Source organism: Lissotriton vulgaris, chromosome 8 (assembly GCF_964263255.1).
Source record: "Lissotriton vulgaris chromosome 8, aLisVul1.2, whole genome shotgun sequence".
In the NCBI taxonomy this organism is placed as follows: domain Eukaryota; kingdom Metazoa; phylum Chordata; class Amphibia; order Caudata; family Salamandridae; genus Lissotriton; species Lissotriton vulgaris.
In genome coordinates, this window is record NC_141696.1 from 1,338,684,206 (window position 1) to 1,338,707,720 (window position 23,515).

The 23,515-nt window shown below is 46.6% G+C and overlaps 1 protein-coding gene across 2 annotated transcripts in view; it reads right to left on the bottom strand.

Annotated features, from left to right (window-relative positions):
- Positions 1–23,515, bottom strand: part of ARHGAP42 (Rho GTPase activating protein 42) — a 664,758-nt gene that overhangs the window by 172,356 nt on the left and 468,887 nt on the right. The gene's annotated exons all lie outside the window — the stretch shown is intronic.

Sequence of the window (23,515 nt, forward strand, 5' to 3'; positions counted from 1 at the left end):
AAAACAGATGCAGTTTGTTATGTGTCACTGAATAATATTTGCGATTATGAACAAGTGTTGTTTCTGAATCTTGAAGTTTGATATAGTTTATCCTGAATACATATAAAATGTGTATATGTTGCAGTTTTTGTAGGTATTGGGTAACCAGGAAGTCACAATGATCCTAGAGTCGACAGTTTTCGTATTCGAATCCACTGTGGGGTTATCTAGCGGACTGTAATTATAGTTCGAATATCTGGCCAGTGTGCCTAGCCCCCGTCTCCCAGGCCCCTTCCGAAAGATACAAGCTGCCGTCTTCCTTGAATTCAGGGCTGGTGTCACTGGCCACATCTTGACTCATGATCCACTGTTTGGCTCCTTTGTTGGTACTACTTCCATGGCCTGGGGTAAGTTAGCAGCCCTGGAGTGCCCCCTAGTGTTCCCATGAGGCACAGGGTCAGACTGATTTGCATATGGCCATGTCTGAACTGGGGTGGCTGAGTGAGCTAAAGAATGATGATGGATTAAACCCAGATCAGTTGACTGGCGGTGAGTGTTTGATTTGCTCAAGCTCTCGTCCATCATCCCCTTTGGAATCGCTTTGTTCGCCCTAGTGGCAGCACAATTTTTACAACAAAAGCTTTGAAAAACGTCTGAGTAAACAGGAGCACCCCAACAGGCAAAATGTTAGTTTTGATGGTGCATTGAAAATCTTGAAAATCTTTATACTGCACCCAACCGCACTTTCAACAAATCTGATTCATGATGTTGCTGTGATATAGAAGAGTGCTGTTTTTTTAAGGCAGTTTCTTGCTGCTTCTCACTCCCTGGATTACAGCCAGGACCTCCTGGACATGCTCCTCGGAGCAGGACTGGAATGCTGTGCCACACCTCCATATAACAGTAGGGCGCCCTGTAATGTGATGTGAACTTTTCTGCTTCAGGAAACAAACTGAATGCATGTTTCTTGAACAATGAGACTGCTATTAGAAAGTCAATATCTGTTAGCAATGTCATATCCATGTACAAGGTTGGGTGTATCAATGTTTGTTCTTTAGCTTTTTGGGGTTTTTTTTATCACCGAGAATGACAGGACTCTGCGTGTCTGTTTTATGCAAGTTTTGTTGAGCTCCTTAGCAGCCATTTTTTTTCACAGGGGGCGGCTGGTGTTAAAGGCCGTGAGGGACACAGCTCTCCCATCCCGGGGAAAGAAGATTAAAAAAAACAGAAGTCTGAGTAGCTGTAAATAAATTGCAGTTGCTGCTCAGTGATGAACTGGTGTGAATTTTTTTTTCTTGAGAAGAGGCTTCAGGGGAATATGACCTCAGGTCTCCTGAGCATCGCGCATGCGTTGGCAGGACGAGTTCTTCTTCCTCGCCAGGAGGGGTGGTGGAGGGCATACGTCAGGCCAGTGACGACACTCTGGTAGGTGCCCTGGGCATTCATTTTCACATATAAGATTCTATGTGGGGCGTTATTTACATGGCTACGGGTGGGATTAAAACGGTGCCATTAAACTACATGGCCGGGGGCTGGGCAGGCCCTGGTTAAAAAAAGGAGTGGGCGTGTCTTTGACCTCGTTCTCCTCCATTGGCTCCCGGTAAATGCTGCTGTTGGTCGTGATTCAAGTGTGATTGGTGGGGTGTGGCAGGGAGAGCTGCCCAGTACAGCATCCTTTCAGGTAAAAAAAAAATAAACTTGTTTTTATTTCAGGTTACACATAGCAGCAATATACAGTATCTGCATATATATCATATACCTAGTATATAATTCTAGTTGCAGACATGTGGCAGGTACTTGCCAGAGCCTGAGTTACAATCGAAATGCCAAAGGAGCTGCACATCCCTATATTATGTGAATAATTAACAGTGATACAACCATCAATAAACACACAACCATTAAAAGGAAGAACTGGGCAGCGGTTGGCAGAGCGGCACTTCTCTTACATCTCCTAACTCCTTTCAGGTTAATTAAGCAGGTTGGAGGTGTAGTATTTTGTTCTTTATGTCCAGTGCAGGTTCGAATTTAAAGAAACTTTACAGTTCTCACTTTCTTTGCTCTTTTGCTGCATCTAGTCGGTTGGATCCTACTAACTTGATTAGCACGGTGCCACCTGTGCCATGAGGATGGTGGGGGATCGCTGTGTGCTCTGATTAAGGGACAGTGTAGAACTCAAAAGACTAAGCCCGTGGCCACACACAGAGAAAACAGCAGGATTGTTATTCCACCCACCCGGCCTGGTACATCAAGCAAGTTTTAAATCTGAGGCGGAATGCTGCCTAGGACGGCCCTGTTCTCTGCCACCAGGACTGGCACCACCTCCTACCAGCCGGAGCCAGCAGCCATCAAAGAGGGCAGACCGGGTCCACTGAGGCGTCCAGTGCAGGGACTTCACACCTCAAACCTCAACCCCACAGGAAGTTTGTCCTTTGCCTTCCTTCCGTTCAGTGCTGGATATGCATCGAAGAGCAACTACTCCTGCTAATTGCTGACTAGTACATTCAAGTATTTCTAAGGCACTAAAGAGCGAAGCCAGCAGGGCCGGACTGGGAACCGAACCCGGGCCCAAAACCAGCCCCCACCTTGGCGACCCACCGATTAAACGCCCGGTGCCCGCTACATACAGAGTGTGCAGTAGAGTGTGCATGCAAGACTTCAGTCAGATGTCTGCACACTGAGTGTGCCCATGATCTGCAAAACGAGCATGATTGGATTGTGATCTAATATCCTGAGTGTGACTCGTTCTGATTGTTACCATGGCGTGTACCGCATCCTTCCTCTAAAGTGCAGCGCCATCCTTCCTGTGCAATGGAGGCGTGTCTGAAGCATTCAAATTCAGTGTGCATAGAGTTTGCACTAAGTGTTCGACCCGCAGGTGTGCCAGGATGTTTGTATAATAAGTGTGCACAGAGATTGGCATATATAAATCCGCATAGGGGTCTCTTTGCATGGGTACTAGTGATTTTTTACAGTCTCTTACAGACTCTGTATATATAAATCTATATGCATATGAAATCTATGAACTGAGTTTACACACAAGTTCCAGATGAAATATACTTTTATTCAATTTCATTTAAAATCATAAAAGGACGATGCAGTTTACCCACAAAAATGCGTACGAATTATTGAAGAGTATTAGTTTAACTATGACATTGCATTAAACTCGTTCAAATGTGTTCTAAAAAGGGTGTTAAAACAATTTACATTAATTACATGCTGGCATATGATGTCAGGCCCTACTAGAGAAAGCGGGCTTCTAATATAGTTGGGTTACGCTGAGAGCAGGCTAACCACACAAGCTCCATTGCTCTTGTCGGGAGCTACAATGCGGTCAGCACAAACATGTGATTGTTGTTTTGTCATGGGTCAAATCCCAGTTGTATACAGATTCCGTCCAAGGTGATTGTTCAATAAACTGGACCTAAGTGCTGGGACATTCTGGGAGTTAGTTTCGGAAAGATAATTTGGAAGTATTTGATAATTCATTGATGCTCATTAAAAGTGTCACACGGTGGAACCTCGAGAGACATTTGCCTACGAAAAGGTGCAATAAATCAAGGGTAAAATGCCTGAAAAGAGGAGAAAACCAGTGCAAATTTGTGCGCAAGAATGATTTCTGCGACAATGCTTCATTCCATGAGTCAAAATGTGCCCGGCTCTGGTAATATTTCACCCAGTAATTACTGTACACTGTGCTATTTCCCTTTGTTATATACCACACTGAAAGATCAGGACACATCTTTTCCAGGCTTTAGAATCCCGAGTCCATTGTTTTCCCACCAGGGCTCATATTGCTGAATGGAGGTTGCCTGATGCTGATCTAAAGTTCTCGGGTATCTTGTTATGGTTTAGTGTGATGAGGTATGTTGGCCCTTGACACCAGTGTACTCTAGTGGATGTTCAGAGCATCCTGATTGTAACTCGGTCTTCCTTAGGTACCTAGATGCATGAAAAGCATGCCAGTAACCTGTGTTAAATGCCCCCTCGTTTTCCTTCATTGTTAAAGGTAGAGTGTTGACAAACTGCGTGTCTGTTCCCTGCAATATGATGACTATGGCAGCACTTGAAAGCAATGTAAGAAAGTAATTGAAAAAAAATAGTTTCCAAAATATAGGGTCTGTACCTTACATAAATATCTCACTACACAAACGTTGAGCTGTACTTAATAATCCCACTAGGAAGCAGTTGCCCTAGATTATGGTACAATGGGAGTTAGAAGAGTACATTCGCCCACTCCTAAACATGTCTGGCTGTAGAAAATGATATGCTGCTCGATTTATTTTTACCGATCTGTTCATTTAAGACATAGATGCTGACACTCTTTTTTTTATAGTTGATGTGTTTTTTTCAAACAGGTTTATGCAGTCTATGTTCTCACCTGGAACCAAGACTACAGATCAGTGCCAGATGTGCAAGGCTAGAGATGAGAACAGGTTCAGATGTGCAGGTGTTGTATACATCAATGATTTGTAATTAGGACTGGACCTCAATGGACACACTGGCTGCTACACTTTAGCACATTCACAAAACCAACTTTGAACATTTACTGATACATAATCAGAAATAAAACCTCCCATTTCCACTTATTTGGCTGAGGAATAACTTTAAGTGTTGGAAATGCATTGTCCAGAAGCGACCAGAATAACTGACGTGAGAGACACATGAATAGCTCTGTCCTTGTCTCTTAGCAGCTGTACCAATAATGCACAGTTGCATATTGTGGTTGGGATGGTATGCTGCCAAACACAACGAGCATTGGCAAAATCAATAGGTCTCACCTATGCAAGAGCTATTGCCTTTGACAATGTCTTTGAGACATGTAAATACCCTAAAATATGCACATACATATTGTAAAGCATGTTTCCATAGTTTCACCGAGAATTCAAAGCAGTGAGTGGGGCTGAACAGGTGTGTGCTGCGCGTATGCTGCTGCTGTCTGTCAGTCAGTGGGGCAGTGGTGGATAGGGACCCATCAAACCCTACCACGAGAATGAATGGGCAAAGTTCGAAGACAGGTGAACAAACACTGTCCCTGGTAGCTGCCACTGCACCCACTCTGTCCTCTTCATGCCTCTTCTGGAAGTACAGCCCTCTCCCCTAAATCCCTATTGAGTTTAAATTCTGTCCATGAACAGCGCAACCGCAAATTTGCGAATGTTACGCGCTTCAGAGTCATCCACACAAAAGCATTCACTAAAAACAATGGTTGGATTGCCATGGATGGACATAGGAGGAAGGAGCTGAGAAGGACACGCCTCTCCCCACACTTATCAATATCCGGAATAACTTAAGAGGGGTAAAAGTGGAATAATCTAGACGGAATCCACAAAGATAAGTTAAGAAAGTTTATGTGCGAGAAAAGGCTTTCGGGAGTGCAAAGGGCGCACCATGGGGTCAGGGTGCATTTGATGTGCTTGCACAGTTAGGCCCAGTCATCCAGGCAGGCACGCTGTGAAGGTGACTACCCTGCGAAAGTAGCACTTGCCTCAACACGTTTTGTTGACGTTCCTCAGCACGCCCACTTTTCTAAAAGCATTACTTCTTTCCCGGATCAATTACGTTTTGAGAAGAGCAAACCCAGGTTGATCCTGAACAGCCACATGACCAGCCACCTGAGAGACCTACACTAGCTACCTATCAACAAAAGAATTACCTTCAAGCTCCTCATGCACACCTTCAAAGCTCTTCACAAAGAAGGACCTGCATACCTCAACCACCGCCTCTCCTTCTACACTCCCACCAGACGTCTCCACTCTGCTCAACTGGCCCTGGCTACCATCCCATGGCTATCATCTCACGAATCGCAAGATCACAGCGGGAGAAAAATCCTTCTCCTACCTCCCTGTGAAGACCTGAAACTCCGTGCCTCTGCACCTCAGGCAATCACTATCGCTGCCACAATTCAGAAAGGACCTCAAGACCTGGCTCTTCAACTAAACTGCAGATCCCCCGACGCCCCCCTAGCGCCTTGAGACCCTCACGGGTGAGTAGTTGAGCTATACATGATTGATTAATGTGAGTGCAATAATGAGAGAGAGAAGTGCACGTCTCAGTCTGGCACTGTGCAGGGGAAGGCAAGAAGGAGGACAGCACAGACAGATAGTGGAAACGGGGCTGGGGTGTGGGGATCTGTAAACATAGAAGTGTGCATGCCCACCAGAAACGGCACACTCCGAACAGAGACTCACTGAAAGCTGCTGACAGGCGGACCACCTGTCTGTATCAGAAGACAGATAACAACAAGCACAGTGCCTCCTGCTTTGTCTCTCCATCCCTTTGGGTCCTATTGCTGGGATGTAGCATTTGCTTCTGCACTTCCTCCCTCGCTAACACCCTCCTTTTACAAACTGCTACTTGGGCATCAGGATAAAATATTTTGCGGATCGGAGAAAACCGTTCATGTTTTTACATTCCCTTCATATGTTTTTGTAATGTATAGTTAGAAAAAAGTGCCAGGGGGTGACACAAGGAAAAAAAAAGGTACTCCTCTTTTAATATGAGTATTTTATATCTATTTTTAAAACGCGCTCACTGGCAGTTGATGTCAAGTTTATTATAGGTTCATGTTGAGGGAATGCTAGAAAAAAACATTCTCCCTTGAAGGGAATCCCCAGAAAAAAAAGTTAAAAACAAAAATGCGCTATGATGCAGCCAGCGTTGAACGCACCATAGCTTTTATTATTATTAAAGCAACAAGCAACACTGGGTGGGGTGGGGGGGGGGCGGGGAGGGGGGAACAAAATGGGAAGCAACAATTTAAAAAAAGAAAACGGGGCAAGGGGGTGGTGTGTTCAAACCAGGACCGTGGAGAGGAGTGGGGGAGGAAGGGAGCAACACAGAGAGGTGGTAGGTGGGAGGGAAAAGGAGCAACATAAGCAAACAATCATTAGCAATGCCAACAGGTCTCACTTATAGGTGAGCTATTGGCTTTGTCTGCCAGGTGAGGGTGGTGAATGGGAGGGTGGTTAGGGGTAGTGAACGGAAGGGAGGGTGGGGGTGGAGAGCATGACTGTAAAAAAGGCCTATGATGCAGCCAGCATTGCCTGTGTTTTAACACTTTCTTTTAAGCAAAACAAGGGAGGTGCGGGGTGGAGGGAGAAAGCAGCAAATGGGGCGGGGTGAGAGGTGCAGAAAAAGAAGCATAGAGAGCGGAGAGCCCGTGAAGCTGCTACTGGATCAGCCGAGGGACAGGGAGGCCTTCAGTAGCATAATGGAGCGTAAATAGGCAACCTAATTGTTGAGCCAATGGTGGGGACTGATTAAGGCAACCTAATTGTTGAGCTAGTGGTGGAGACTGTTGAACAAAAACAAAAATTAAGCATTGATAGTTGTATTAGGTTTTGCCTTTGTGGTTAATAATAAGCTGTTTTTTGTCGTAAGTTGTAGCTTGCTGAGTAGTTGTTCAATATAAGTTACAAAAAGTTTGTTAAAGTGTTATGACTTATTTATGTACAAAAATGCAATATATTGTCTGTTACTAGTGGTATAGTACGGGACAGTAATAGCAACTTTGTGAAAAATGAAATGAAAGAGGGAAATAATACAATTAATTGATGTAGTAGCAATATTTGGTGTTTACAGGAGTTCTGACAACTTTTGGGTCTGGTGCCACTGCACCTGCTCCACCACTCAAATCATGCCCCTAGAGCCTGCACAATAACTGCATTTATGACTGCCTGCTTAGTAGTCAAATATTGCAATATTTGTTGTTTGAGGGGTTCCAAGAGCTTTGGACCCCAATGTCACTGCTCCTGCTGCAGCATTGAAATCATGACCCTAGTGCCTGCAAGGTAACTGCACTTGTGACTGCGAATAGTGCCACTGTGCCTGCAGCACCACTGAAATCATGGCCTTAGTGCCTGCTAGATAGCTGCACTTGTGAATGCCTGTTTAATAGTAATATTTAGCAATATTCTGCATTTAGTGGGGTCCCTGGAACGTTTGGCCCTGGTGCCGCAGTACCTGCTGTACCATTCAAACCAAACCCCTTTTAGCTGCAAGATATCCACAATTGTGTCTGCCTGTAAAGCAGCAAAATAGCAATATTAGGTATTTAGAGCAGTTTCTGACAACTTTTGGGCCCAGTGCCACTGCACCTGCTACACAATTCAAATCATGACCCTGTTGTCTGCAGGCTAACTGCACTTGTGACTACCTGTTTAGAGGTAAACTATAGCGATATTAAGTGTTTAGTGGGGTGCCTGGAGCTTTTGGTCCTGGTGCTACTGCACTTTCTACACCATTCAAATCATGACCCTACTGCATGCTACATGAATGCACTTGTGACTGTGTTGTTTAGTAGTAAAATTTAGCAATAATCTGAGTTTGGTTGGGTCCCTAGAGTTTTTGGCCCCAGTGCCCCTGCACATGCTGAACCATTGAAATCAAGTCCCTTTCAACTGCAAGGTATCTGCAATTGTGACTGCCTGTTTAGTAGTCAAATAGAGCAATATTATGTATTTAGAGGAGCTCTGAAAACTTTTGGGCCTGGTGCTACCGTACCTGCTGCACCATTCAAACACTGACCCTGTTGTCTGCAGGGTAACTGCACATGTGGTTGCACTGTTTAGGAATAACCTATAGCAATATTATGTGTTTTGTGGGGTGCCTGGAGCTTTTGGTCCAATTGTCACTGCACCTGCTGCACTATTGAAAGCATGGCCCTAGTGATTGCTAGGTAACTGCACTTATGACTCCCTGTTTAATTGTAGAATATAGCAATATTAGGTGTTTAGAGGAGTTCTGACAAAGTTTGGACCTGGTGCCACGGCACCTGCTGCACTATTCAAATAATGACCCTGTTGCCTGCAAGATAGCTTCACTTGTGACTGTTGTTTAGTTGTAAAATACAGCAATATTCGGTTTTTAGTGAAGTTATGACAGCTTTTGGCCTCAGCACCACTACACCTGCTGCACCATTTAAGTCGAACCCCTTGCAACTGCAAAGTATCTACAATTGTGACTGCCTTATTGGTAGCGAAATATAGCAATATTATGTGTTTAGAAGAGGTCTGACAACGTTTTGGCCAGGTGCCACTGCACCTACTGCACCATTCAAAGCATGACCCTAGTTCTTGAAAGGTAACTGCACTTGTGACTGCCTGTTTAGTTGTAAAATATAGCAATAATTGGGTTAGTGGGTTCCCTAGAGTTTTTAGCCCTAGTGCCACTGCACCTGCTGAACCATTCGAATCAAGCCCCTTTTAACTGCAAGGTACCTGCAATTGTAACTGGCTGTTTAGTAGTCAAATAGAGCATTATTATGTGTTTAGAGGAGTTCTAACAACTTTTTCGCCAGATGCCACTGCACCTCCTGCACCATTCAAACCGTGACCCTAGTTCTTGAAAGATAACTGCACTTGTGAGTGCCTGTTTGGTTGTAAAACATAACAAAAATTGGTGTTTAGTGGGGTCCCTGAAGCTTTTGGTCCTGGTGCCACTACACTTGCTGCACTATTAAAATCATGACCCTAGCGCTTGCTATATGACTTCACTTGTGACTGCCTGTTTAGTTGTAAAATATAGCAATATTAGGTGTTTAGAGGAGTTCTGACACCTTTTGGGCCATGTGCAACTGCTCCTGCTGCACCATTCAAATCATGGTCCTGCTGTCTTGAAGGTCACTGCACATGTGGCAGCCTGTTTTGTAGTAAAATATAGCATTGCTCTTGTATATTAACTTTATTTTTAATGTGCAATATTAATTACAACATTTAGAATTTGATCATATTGATCAAATAGATTAAGTTGAAAAAATCCATCGAATAATGCCTACAAAGTGCAAAGAAAGGTACTGAGGCATGAATAGGAAATGCCACAAAAAGCCTATGGCTAGAGCATCTGCTTTACACAACTAAGTAATAACAAGCATTGGCATAGCCAATAGGTCTCGCCTTTGGGACCTTATAAGTGTTTAGTTATGCAGCACAATATACTTGGTGCAACAACATCAAGTGTTGCATGGCTAATCACCTATAAGGTCCCAAAGACGAGACTTATTGGCTATGCCAATGCTTGTTTTGAGTGAGTGACTTGTGCAGGTATGCCACTGTGAGGTAGAAATGCTGTGAGTGCTTTTACAGGAGCCCCTGTGACATTGTGCCTCTTCAAAATGTATCTTGGGTCTGGTGTAATACTTCTAGCCCCTATTCCCATCTTCTTGCACCCAATGCATCCTTAAATGTCCGATGTACAGCCAGGGTTGACACTCTGATTACCCTTGCCCTCCAGTGACACTTTACCTGTCATGGGTGGTGGTGGTAGTGGGCGTGGTGGTGGACGTGGTGGTGGTGGACATGGTAGTGGATATGGTGGTAGATGAGGTGGTGGTGGTGGACGTGGTGGTGGTGGACATGGTGGTGGTGATGGACATAGTGGTGGTGGACATGGTGGTGGTAATAGTGGATGTGGTGGTGGTAGACGTGGTGGTGCTGGATGTGGTGGTAGTGGTTGATGTGGTGGAGGTGGACGTGGTGGTGGATGTGGTGGTGGACGTGGTCCTGGTGGTGGACGTGGTGGTAGTGGTGGACGTGGAGGTGGTTGTAGAATTTTTGGTGGTGGTGGTGGATGCGGTGGTGGTGAATGCGGTGGTGGACGTGGTGGTGGACATGGTGGTGGACATAGGGGGGGACGTGGTGGTGGTGGACATGGTGGTGGATGTGGTGGTGGATGAGGTGGACGTGGTGGTGGACATGGTGGTGGTGGATGTGGTGGTGGTGGATGTGGTGGTAGATGTGGTGGTGGTGGACATGGTGGTGGTTGTGGTGGACATGGTGGTGGTAGTGGTGGATATGGTGGTGGTAGACGTGGTGGATGTGGTGGTAGTGGTTGATGTGGTGGAGGTGGACGTGGTGGTGGATGTGGTGGATGTGGTGGTGGACGTGGTCCTGGTGGACGTGGTGGTAGTGGTGGACGTGGAGGTGGTTGTAGAATTTGTGGTGGTGGTGGTGGATGTGGTGGTGGTGGATGCGGTGGTGGTGGACGTGGTGGTGGTGGACATGGTGGTTGACGTGGTGGTGGATGTGGTGGTGGACATGGTAGTGGTGGATGTGGTGGTGGTGGATGTGGTGGTGGTGGACGTGGTGGTGGTGGATGTGGTGGTAGTGGTGGTAGATGTGGTGGTGGACGTGGTGGTGGAAGTGGTTGTGGTTGACGTGGTGGTGCTGGTGGACAAGATGGTGGTGGACGTGGTGGTGGTGGACGTGGTGGTGGACATGGTGGACTTGGTGGAAGACCTGGTGGTGGTGGACGTGGTGGTAGTGGACATGGTGGTGGTGGACGTGGTGGTGGTGGATGTGGTGGATGTAGTGGTTGATGTGGTGGTGGTGGGCGTGTCGGTGGTAGTGGATGTGGACAAGGTGGTGGTGGTGGATGTGGTGGTGGTGGACATGGTGGTGGAGATGGTGGTGGTGGACGTGGTGGTGGACTTTGTGGTGGACATGGTGGTGGTGGACTTGATGGTGGTGGACTTGATGGTGGTGGATGTGGTGGTGGTGACGTGGTGGTGGGTGTGATGGTGGTGGACAAGGTGATGGCAGTGGACATAGTGGTGGACATGGTGGTGGACGTAGTGGTGGTGGTGGACTTGGCTGGTGGTAAATGTGGTGATTGACATGGTGGTGTTGGTGGTGGTTGACGTGGTGGTGTTGGTGGACGTGGTGATGGTGGATATGGTGGTGGTGGACTTGGTGGTGGATGTGGTGGACATGGTGGTGGTGGACGTGGTGGTGTTAGACATGGTGGTGGTGGACGTGGTGGATGTGGTGGTGGACGTGGAGGTGGACGTGGTGGACATGGTGGTAGTGGTGAACGTGGTGGTGGTGGATGTGGTGGATATGGTGGATGTGGTGGTGGTGGATGTGGTGGTGGTGGTGGATATGGTGGACGTGGTGGTGGTGGATGTGGTGGTGGTGGACATGGTGGTGGTGGGGGACATGGTGGTGGTGGTGGTGGATGTGGTGGACAAGGTGGTGGTGGATATGGTGGTGTAGGACATGGTGGTGCTGGATGTGGTGGTGGTGGACGTGGTGGTTGACATGGTAGTGGTGGATGGTGGTGGATTGTGGTGGACATGGTAGTGTTGAACGTGGTGGTGGTGGTGGACGTGGTGGTGGTGGACATGGTGTTGGACGAGGTGGTGAGCGTGGACGTGGTGGATGTGGTAGATGTTTTGGTGGGGGTGGTCGTGGTGGTGGTGGACGTGGTGATGGTGGACGTAGTGGTGGTGGACATGGTGGTGGTGGTGGAGGTGGTGGTGGTAGTGGATGTGGTGGGGATGTGGTGGTGGACGTGGTGATGGACATGGTGGTGGTGGTGAACGTAGTGGTGGTGGTGGACATGGTGGTGGCAGATGTGGTGGTGGACATGGACATGGTGGTGGACATTATGGTGGTAATGGACATGGTGGTGGAGCTGGATGTGGTGGTGGTGGACGTGGTGGTAGTGGACATGGTGGTAGTTGGTGGTGGACGTGGTGGACATGGTGGTGGTGGAAGTGGTGGATGTGGTGGTCGTGGTAGTGGAGGTGGCGGATGTGGTAGTGGATGTGGTGGTGGTGGAGGACATTGTTGTGGTGGTGGATGTGGTGGACGTGGCTTTGGTGCACGTGGTGGTGGTGAAGGACATGGTGGCGGACATGGTAGTGGTGATGGGTGTGGTGGTGGACGTGGTGGTCGTGGTTGTGGTGGATGTGGTGGCCGTGGTGGACGTGGTGGTAGATGTGGTGGTGTTGGACGTGGTGGACGTGGTAGTGGTGGATGTGGTGGTGGACCGGGTGGTGGTGGACGTGGTGGTGGATGTGGTGGTGGTGGACGTGGTGGTGAATGTGGTGGTGGTGGACGTGGTGGTGGACGTGGTGGTGGTATTGGTGGTGGACGTGGTGGTGGTGATGGACGTGGTGGTGATGGTGGACGTGGTGGTGGTGGTGGACGTGTTGGTGGTGGACGTAGGGGGGGTGGACGTAAAAAAAACACGTTGTACCTGCAGTGAGAGTGGCTCACAAAGAAAAGAATAAATAAATAAAACAAGCACAGTACACAAAAGTGAAAGCGACCACGTTTGGAGCTGAAAGTGCATGCTGTGCTTAATGAGCCATGATGAGCGAGGAAAGCCGCGCTCGCTCCCACCCTAAGCCAGGACAGAGAGAAGGCAGGACATGCACCCACCTTTGGCCAATTGTGTGCTGTCTTTCTTAGAATGACGCATGCAATGGCCAATAGCGAGTGACTAAAACAAAAGCACACGCACAAGTGTGTGTTCTAAAGTTTAAAGCCCTTACTAAATGCCTTGCAGAGCAACACATGCACGCCCACTCAGGCGAGACCTAAAAAGCAAGCATTTCAGCATACTGTTAGAAGCTGTCTGCCTTTTCTGTGGGAATGGTGGTGAGGGACATGGTGGTGAGGGACATGGTGGTGGTGGACATGGTGGTGTTGGTGAACTTAGTGGTGGTGGTGGACATGGTCGTGGTGGATGTGGTGGTGGACGTGGTGGTGGTGGTGGACATGGTGGTGGTAGGGGTGTACGTGGTGGTGGACGTGGACATGGTGGTGACATGGTGGTGGACGTGGTGATGGACTTGGCGGTGATGGTGGACATGGTGGTGGTGGACATTGTGGTGGTTGGTGGTGGATGTGGTGGACATGGTGGCAGATGTGGTGGTGGTGGAAGTGGTGGTGGACGTGGATGTGGTGGATGTGTTGGTGGACGTGGTGGTGGTGGTGGTAGACATGGTGGTGGTGGTGGACATGGTGGTGGTGATGAACATGGTGGTTGTGGTAGATGTGGGGGTGGTGGACGTGGTGGTGGATGTGGTGGATGTGGTAGTGGAGGTGGTGGATGTGGTGGAGGACATGGTGGGCATGGTGGTGGACGTGGTAGTGGTGGACGTGGTGGTGGTGGTGATGGATGTGGTGGTGGATGTGGTGGTGGCCATGGTGGTGGTGGACGTGGTAGTGGACATGGTGGTGGTGGACGTGGTGGTGGATGTGGTGGTGGATATGGTGGTGGTGGACATGGTGGTGGTGGATTTGGTGGTGGACATGGTGGTGGTGGTGCTGGTGGTGGACGTGGTGATGGTGGACATGGTGGTGGACTTGGTGGTGGTGGATGTGGTGGTGGACATGGTGGTGGTGGTGGACGTGGTGGTGGTGGATTTGGTGATGGATATGGTGGTGGTGGACATGGTGGTGGACATGGTGATGAACGTGGTGGTGGACGTTGTGGTGGTGGATGTGGTGGTGGCCGTGGTGGTGGTGGCCGTGGTGGTGGATGTGGTGGTGGACGTGGTGGTGGTGGTGGGCATGGTGGTGGTGGTGCTGGTGGTGGACGTGGTGGTGGTGGGCATGGTGGTGGTGGACGTGGTGGATGTGGTGGTGGTTGACGTGGTACTGGTGGTGGACGTGGTGGTGGTGGATCTGGTGGTGGACATGGCGGTGGTGGTGGATGTGGTGGTGGATATGGTGGTGGTGGACGTGGTGAGGGACATGGTGGTGGTGGGCGTGGTGGTGGTGGACGTGGAGGTGAATGTGGTGGTGGTGGATGTGGTGCACGTGGTTATGGTGGTGGTGGATATGATGGATGTGGTGGTGATGGATGTGGTGGTGGTGGATGTGGTGGTGGTGGATGTGGTGGTGGTGGATGTGGTGGTGGAGGGCGTGGTGGTGGATGTGGTGGTGGTGGACGTGGTGGTGGACATGGTGGCGGACATGGTGGTAGTGGTGGACGTGGTTGTGTTGGTGGATGTGGTGGTGGTGGTGGACGTGGTGATGGTGGAGGACGTGGTGGTGGATGTGGTGGATGTGGTGGTGATGGACTTAGTGGTGGTGGACATGGTGGTGGTGGACGTGGTGGTGGACATGGATGTGATGGTGGTGGATGTGGTGGTGGTGGACGATGTGGTGGTAGACGTGGTGGTGGACATGGTGGTCGTGGTGGATGTGGTGGATGTGAGGGTGGTGGATGTGGGGGTGGTACACGTGGTGGTGGTGGATGTGGTAGTGGAAGTGGTGGACGTGGCAGTGGAGGTGGTGGAGGACATTGTGGTGGTGGTGGTGGATGTGGTGGATGTGGTGGACGTGGTGATGGTGGATGTGTTGGTGGTGGAGGATGTGGTGGACGTGGTGGTGGACATGGTAGTGGTGGACGTGGTGGTGGTGGTGATGGATGTGGTGGTGGTGGACGTGGTAGTGGTGGATGTGGTGGTGGTTTGGTGGTGGTGGACGTGGTGGTGGAAGTGGTAGATGTGGTGGTGGTGGTGGTGGACGTGGTGCTGGTGGTGGAGGATGTGGTGGTGGACATGGTGGTGGTGGACATGGTGGTGTTGGACGTGGTGGTGGATGTGGTGGTGGATATGGTGGTGGTGGACGTGGTGGTGGACGTGGTGGTGTTGGACGTGGTGGTGGTGGACGTGGTGGTGGTGTTGGTTTGTGGATGTGGTGGTGACGGTGGACGTGGTGGTGGTGGACGTAAAAAAAAACATGTCGTGCCTGCAGTGAGAGTGGCTCAAAAAGAAAAGAATAAATAAATAAAACAAACGCGGTACACAAAAGTGAAAGCGACCACGTTTGGAGCTGAAAGTGCACGCTGTGCTTAATGAGCCATGATGAGCGAGGAAAGCCGCGCTCGCTCCCACGTACCCTAAGCCAGGACAGAGAGAAGGCAGGACATGCACCCACCTTTGGCAAATTGTGTGTTGTCTTTCTTAGAATGACGCATGCAATGGCCAATAGCGAGTGACTAAAACAAAAGCACACGCACAAGTGTGTGTTCTAAAGTTTAAAGCCCTTACTAAATGCCTTGCAGAGCAACACATGCACGCTCATTCAGGCGAGACCTAAAAAGCAAGCATTTCAGCATACTGTTAGAAGCTGTCTGCCTTTTCTGTGGGAAGAGATCTTATCTTGATAGCAGATTGGGCTCAAACAGCTTTAGTAGAAGTATCGTAAATGCGTGCAGCCAGGGGTAAGTAACAAAAAAAGGTTCCACACAAAAGCGAATTAACCCACTAATTCAGCCATGGAAACTGATAAGAGCCCCCTTTTAAAATATATTAAATACAAGCGATCCTACAGGGCAAGCACTGTGCAGGCGAGACCTAAAAATGCTCTACTGAAATAATTTAGGTGAAGTGACTTGATAACTTTCACTCCTGGTCTGTGCGAAGATACTGCTGTTTATCCTGTGCTGACTGACAAAGCCTTGGTTAAGAGGAAGAACTTTTCCCCATTATTTGGCTGATGTTTCCATATTATATTTTAGGGTATGCAAATATTGTGCTTGAATAGAAAGCTAGCATGCGAATCTGGCAAAAGGTCGCTCTTCCTGTTGTTTCTTAGCACTGTTAAAAAGAGATACACTTAAATACATTAAGGGTAATCAATTTATCAACCTTTGTGAAAATGTGGTTCAACAAATGTGATACAAATAATACAAAAGATATAGGGTACTGGGAGTGCCTGACCTTCAATTTTAGTGGTAGCCGACACCATGAGGTCAATGGTAATGCGAGGTAGGGACCTAAACAAAAATGCAGATGACGACACCTTAGGAACATTAACATATGCAGGGCAAGTAAATATAAGAACAACGAGGAAGATTTGGAAGCAATCTAATAAACTAGACTGCCCAAACTAGTAAGGTTTCCTCGTGAGTTATGATAGCCAACATTCTGAGTGCATTGGTACCATGCCACCGGCACCACCATACCTCAAGGTGATGATCCAGCGTTTTGGGCCTACCCTCTTGACATTGGTCCTCCAATGGGCCTTTTATTCTCCGCCTGAGCAGTGATGGGAGTTAACATTAAATCAATCAGGTTCAATTAATAGTGCAACGAATTTGTACACAATAAGGATCAGGAATCAGTAACTATAGTTAAGAAGGTTTATTACAAATTAGCAATCAAAATAAGGTACACAACTCTTGGCACCATACTATAAAGATACAGAATAAGAACGGGGAAGCCCAACCTTTGGAAGAAAATTAGGTGGACCATTATTAGGCAAACAAGAAGTTCAGTCACAACAATACAAAAGACTAAAAATAGAATTTGATGCTCAGAAAAGATTCTCAGGTTTTCTCGCCTATGCATTAGTACTTTTAAATCTCTGTTGATTGCACATCTCTTAAAGGTTCTACTTGTGATGTCTTAATTGATTACTTTTCTTTCCAGGTTATGTAGGACTCTGGTTCACCAATCACTACTTTATGTGACATTTCCTTGTAAGATAAATGGGGTCAGGAGAAAGTTCTCACTAAATTTGATTTTAACCCATAGACATGTTGGGTTTCTTTACAGCTAAAATACAGTGTCTTGCTAGAGAAACCATTACAAAAGTGTATGTTGCTATCAAAGGTAAGAACATGGCTGGTAAGATATAGCCAAATGGGATACCTAGTTCCTGGTTCAGACACTCCTGCAGTGGTTGGCAACATGCCTGTGCAGTCAAGTTGTAGCTTGGAGGTACTACTTGAGGCAATTCTTGGTAGGCACAAGGAGATCTTCAGTCAACAAATTGGGACTGTGAAGATTTTGTGCACCACATCAGGGTCAAACCTAATGTTAAACCATTTGTTCATAAGGTACAATAGATTCCTTTGTCTGTCAGAGAAGAGCTTAAACAAATGCACCCAAGGCACTATAGCTGTAGAGTCATCACAGTGGGTAGCAACGGTCATAGTCGCACGGAAACAAATCAGGTGATATCAGGCTCTGGTCAGACTTGAGAACTTTTAACGCTAACATTTTAGTAGACTGCCATCCCCTTCCTAGGATACAGGAGATACTGGCTGACTTGGGCAGTGGCAGGTGGTGTTTGATAATTGAATTGAGGTTGGCCTATCAGATTCCCCTAGATGTGGCCTCTCAGGAGCTGACAGCATTTGTCTCACCCTTTGGTGCCTATAAATACCTAAGGCTACCTTTCGGACTGGCATCAGCTGCCAGTGTCTTTCAAAAGCTTATGGATGTTATGTTTGCTGATATAAAAGTGGTCGAGGCCTACAAGGATGATATAATAGTCTTTGCTGAATCTATAGAAGAACACAGTATCATTCTTGACAGGGTGTTGACCATTCTAATGCACAGGGGCATGACAGTTTGTAAGGACAAGGGTAAATTTGCCACTAAAGAGTTGGAATATTTGGGGCATACCATATCAGAATCTGGCATAAAACCCAAATTGACTTTGGTGAAGGCCATTAAGGAGGCAAGCGTACAAAAGCGCCTTAGATAGCCAGGTGAAGCGGACAGTGGACAAGTGTCCAGAGTGCGTACTTTAGGATAAACACTGGAAGTTGAACAAGTCGCTTTTGCATCTTCTTCCATTTCCTAACTCGCCCTGGAACTCGACTTTTCAGGGCCTTATGTCACCTTGCCAAAGGTAATAAAAGAAGGTGTGCAAATGGTCGTTGCAGCTGGATTGGACGTGAAACAGTTTCTCAAACAGAAAGTCTGGGAGTATTACACAACACTGAATTGCACCACAGGTGTTACTCTATTCGTAATGTTGAGAGGGAGGAAAATGCATTCTGTTTTGTTTCCAACCTGGTCGAAGGATAAAACAGACATCAAGGTAACCGATGTGTGATGGTTAAGGAGAAAGTCATCCCAAGGGTTGAGATGAAACATGCTAAAATGGCACAACGTGGGAACAACACTCACAGTCGTACCCCTTCATACCCTAAGGATGGAGAGTATGTCCTGATTAGATAACTCATAATGGTAAGTAAAGGGGAGTCCATTTTTCCTTCCACAGCTAAAGTGGCCAGAGTTAGTAAAGGTTCAGTGTTAGTGGAAACAAATGCTGGTGGAATGGACAGAATCTAGTAAGACTATCTCATCAGCAGGCCAACATCATGAATCATAAGAAAGGTTCTGGACTAAATTTAGATTGGGCTCCATGGATTCAACCTGCTTCAGGTAAAGAGGTTACCACCCCAGGTCGTGGGCTTGTCACTAGAGCAGCTGCAAGTGATCAAACCTTCATTGGTGATCCACCATCAACTGCATGCACTAGGTTTCGTGAGGTTAGGAGACGTGGAAAATTCACAGACTATGTGATGCACTACTGTTCCTTTTTTATATCTCCTTTCATTCTCCTCAAAGTTCTATTTTATAGCTTTGTTCTGCTTCATTTACATGTCCTGTGCTGGAAACTGTATACTTCTTATATTTGTTTTTGTTTTTTGCTTTTGTTTTTTTGTTTTGTTAAGAAGGAAGGTGATGTAGTACATAACAGTGTGGCTCATGGCCGTCACGCGCCTATTCTCTCGTGAGACTGAGTCACACCGGGACATGTTGATGTTCAAAAGTCTTTGTATTAAATGTAAGACCCGTGCTGGCAGCGAGCGGCAGGTGAAGATTCAAGATGGCGGTTGGGCGTTTCCCCTGGGATCTGAGCCGGGTGATCGCTGCCTGTTGTGTATGAAAGACTATCCGAATAAAGCATTTCTACTCAATTATCTGACAATGTGTTATCCAAGTACAACTACACTGTTCATTCAATGTTTTCATCTGTCAATGTATAAGTAACCCGCTCTCAAGTGAAACTGTGTAAATGTCCATCTTTTTTAAGTTCAAAATAAAGTTTATTAAAATAAAAGTGGTGTCAATACAAAGTCAAAGCAAAATACAATATCAATAGCGAGGTCAAATGCAAAAAAAATGCATGAAAACATTACAATAATGGAGAGAGGAGAAAGATACACAATATATGAGGCTATTGAAGGAAAGCAAAACAGAGGGCAATTGTGAAAATTAACGAGCTATAGAAGAAAGAAATGGAACGAAAGGTGAGTCATGGAGGTTTAGAAACCTCTTGCTGAGAGGGAGATAAATGGGTAGAACGTTTAGCACAAACATCAAGATAAAGGGTAATGGGAAGCCATAAGGCGTGTCTCTTCGGGGCTAGGGTAAGAGGGTATACAAATGCAGTATCTAATCTGTGGTTATGGCAAACATTAAACCACCAGGCTATGAAGGTAATATTGTTCGAATTCTTCCAGTTAACAGTGATCTGTTGAAAGGCAACAGCTAGTAATAGGTCAATAATTTGTAGGATAAACTCTGGACTAAACTTCGCAAATCTTCCAGAGCTGCCTCCCTCACACAAACACTTTTCTTTATATACAATCGACTTCTTTACACTCCGTCTCTACTTCACAAGAGATTTCCCTCAACCCTAGACCTCTGTTGGTCCTGCTCCGCACCTAACGCCACACTCCTCCACATGCTTTTCTCCTGCCCTCCTACTTACACCTTTTGGACTCAAGTCTGGGATCAAATCAACTCCATATTCCACACTACCTCTCCCTTCTCTATTACTGACATTTTTCTAGGAAGCCTCTCTCCTTCCTGGGCACATGTTGACTCTAATGTACAAATGTCCATCTTTTTATTGAGACAAAATTTGCATAGATGGAGGTAAATGCACGAGAGGGGATGGGCTTGCCATCGACGTTTCGGTCTCAAAAGGTATCAATCCATGAGACTTTCCTCAGGACCAATAAGATTTATGCAGATACATGGGTAACCCCACTGGAACTGGCCACTTTACAACTGAGGGATATAGTGCAAGTCTGAAATGGAGGGAGTCTTAATCCCTCTTCACTATTAATCAATAAGAAGAACTTCATTAATGGAGGACTAATGAGGCCATTAGTTCTCCAATAATGAAGTACATCTTAATGATTAATAGTGAAGAGAGATTACGACTCCCTCCCTTATCAGACTTGCACTTATCCCTCGGTTGTAATGTGATCAGTTCCAGTGGTGTCACCCATGTATCTCCATAAATCGCATTGGTCCTGAGGTTGGTCTTGTGGATTGATATCTTTTGAGATTGAAATGTCCACGGCAAGCCCATCGCTCTGGTGCAATTAACTCCATCTGCACAAATTGTGTCTCAATAAAAAGACAGACATTTACATGGTTTCAACTGAGAGTGGGTTACTTACACATTGAAAGATGAAAACATTGAACAGTGTAGTTGTACTTGGACAACACATTGTTAGTGTATATGTGGATATGAACTGTATTGAAATCCTAGTATGTTCTGTTCATTATTGTATGCACTTTTTTGATTCAATCACCTCTCATGACTGTGTTTTTTACTAAGCATTTGTAATTTACAAAAAATGTATAGTCAAATAGTTGTATATGAATGCCTAATAAAAAAACTACACAGCAACCATCCCTCAAAAGTCCAGCTATATTTCTTGGGGAATCAATCTTTCTGTTTTGTAGGCGTTGCAGCGATGAAAGTAGTATTGGATTTCGAATTACTGTGGCCCTCAACACTGGTTGTGTGGGCTGGAAATGTGTTCAACTAAAGATTTATTCTCAACAGAATGATACCCGTAGTAGTACCCTATTCAGTTATGTCCAAAGACCCCCCTCTGCCCTTCCCCACCCACCCCTCTCTCCTTCCATCTGTTGTGTCCTGCTGGACACATAGATATTTCCAGCCACTCCCTCATTTATATAGTGCGACTCAGAAAAAAGGTACTAAATCAGAAAGCATATGGTAAAGTGATCGGAGAGCTAGCTAGTTTGTGGAAGAAGTAGTGTACTTTTACTGCATTGCAATGTAGTGCTCTTTAAAGAGTCATACCCAGGGCTTTAAGTGGGCCGGGTCTCACCGGGTCTGAGCACCGGCAGTTTTTTTAAGGAGGCCTCGAAACGGGTCTCTATTGGGCTCTGTTTTGTGCCGTGGCACACGAGGTCTGTCTTTTTTCGAGTGTCATAGGGGAAGGGAAATCCTTTATAGAGCCATTTTATCTCTGAATTTCTCCTCTCTTTTCTGAACTATGGAGCAGGAACATTGTCGTTGTGTCACCAGGGCTTTATGTGGAAGCTTTTTCAATATTATATACAAGCCACAGTTGCTGCTTATCTATCTTATGCAGCAACAACCATTGACAAAGCCAATAATCCTGACTTGTTGTAGTATGATGTTACTTGTTGTATCATATATCTGGATGCAATCACAGAATAACAAAATACCAGTTGGGCGGCACACTATGCTAAGCACAAACTTTTAGCTTACGTGTTTTTAAGCCACACCCTTAATTACAATTCAATTCAAAAGTGCTTTATTCGAGTAATTACTCATAAAAGCAAGACATATAAACACATTAAGAAGCAATTAAATGTACAAGTACTCAGAAAATACAAAGCACTTACAAATCCATAAAACCGTTATATAAAACAAAGCTGTTAATTACATTGACTACGGCCCCTTGAGAGACCTCCCAGTTTTTTCATCCCGCTTAAAGCCCTGGTCATACCTTTGCCTCCTTCCTAAATTGGAGAAGCATTGGGGTGGTCCTTTCTTTTCCATCTCTCTAATCTCACACCATCCTCGCTGTATCCTTTAGCTTTCTGTGCCTACTGCTTTAAACCCCAGGGAAGCTACAGTGCGTGATGGAGGTGGCAGTGTGGGCTCTGGGCATTCAGAAACCAGCCTTGAATGGCTCCAGCATCAAGTGAACATGCTTGATGAGATAAATGGCCTAGCAAGAGTGGGGCAATCTGCCCTGGGTGGCACGAGTTTTGGGGGCAGCAACCTCCCCTCCCCCCTTGCTCTTACCTGCGGTCTCTGGGCAGCAATCACCCTCGCCTGCCCCCCCCCCCCCGCTGCCGGATTGATGAGGCCACAGCGGGGGCGGCTGCAAACATGGCGACCGCCACGGGTGGCGAAACGGCTAGCTACGCCACTGAGACAAGGCAGCTTGAGCTTGGAAATGTATATCCTGAGCCAGAACACTTTGCTGCCCTTGATTCTTGGAGGGAGAGAATTAGAGTGTGTGACAGGCCTTGACATTTAATTTTTGGCAGTTTTACATAGCGCATACAAAAACTCTGTTTATGTCAGCGCTATGCTATTATACTGCCAACAATGAAATGCTGATTGTCTGTCACCAGTCATGTCAATAGACCCGATTCAGACAGATTACCTTTGCTTCTTTATGAATCAATGGGGAAAATACATTCTCCCAACTATTTTTTTTTTTTTTAAATCTCCCGCTTGCCTGCTCTAAAAATGTTGGAATGTAAGCACCAGGGCTAAATGCTGTCTCCACTTTTAAATAATTGTAGTAGATGCCAGGCTGACAGCCTGCATTAACTTCTCTTGGTGTACCAGCCAATAGCGAACGTTTCCCTCTCCTTAACTGGACGACCCACTTCCGACAGGTTCTGGAAGTAACTTCGAACATCGAAATCTGGCACTGAAGCTTTCTTTGATAAAAAAAAATCTATGCTCCAAATTGTAAAATCATTAGAATTGATCAATCACAATAAAATGTCAGGTTGATGTGACTACTAGCCTTGGGATTGGAGGAGTTTCATAAACCGATTATTATGCATCAGATTTGCCATGTCAGGCAGCTGTGGCTTACATTATGACTATGCTAGATCCACTATGGTAGTCACGACAGCTGGCCTACCTCTACCTAACTTGATTGCGACTTCGTCCGCAGAACCTGTGATCTTGCTTCAGTGGCAGAAAAGAGATCATGTTAGAATGAGTGAAGG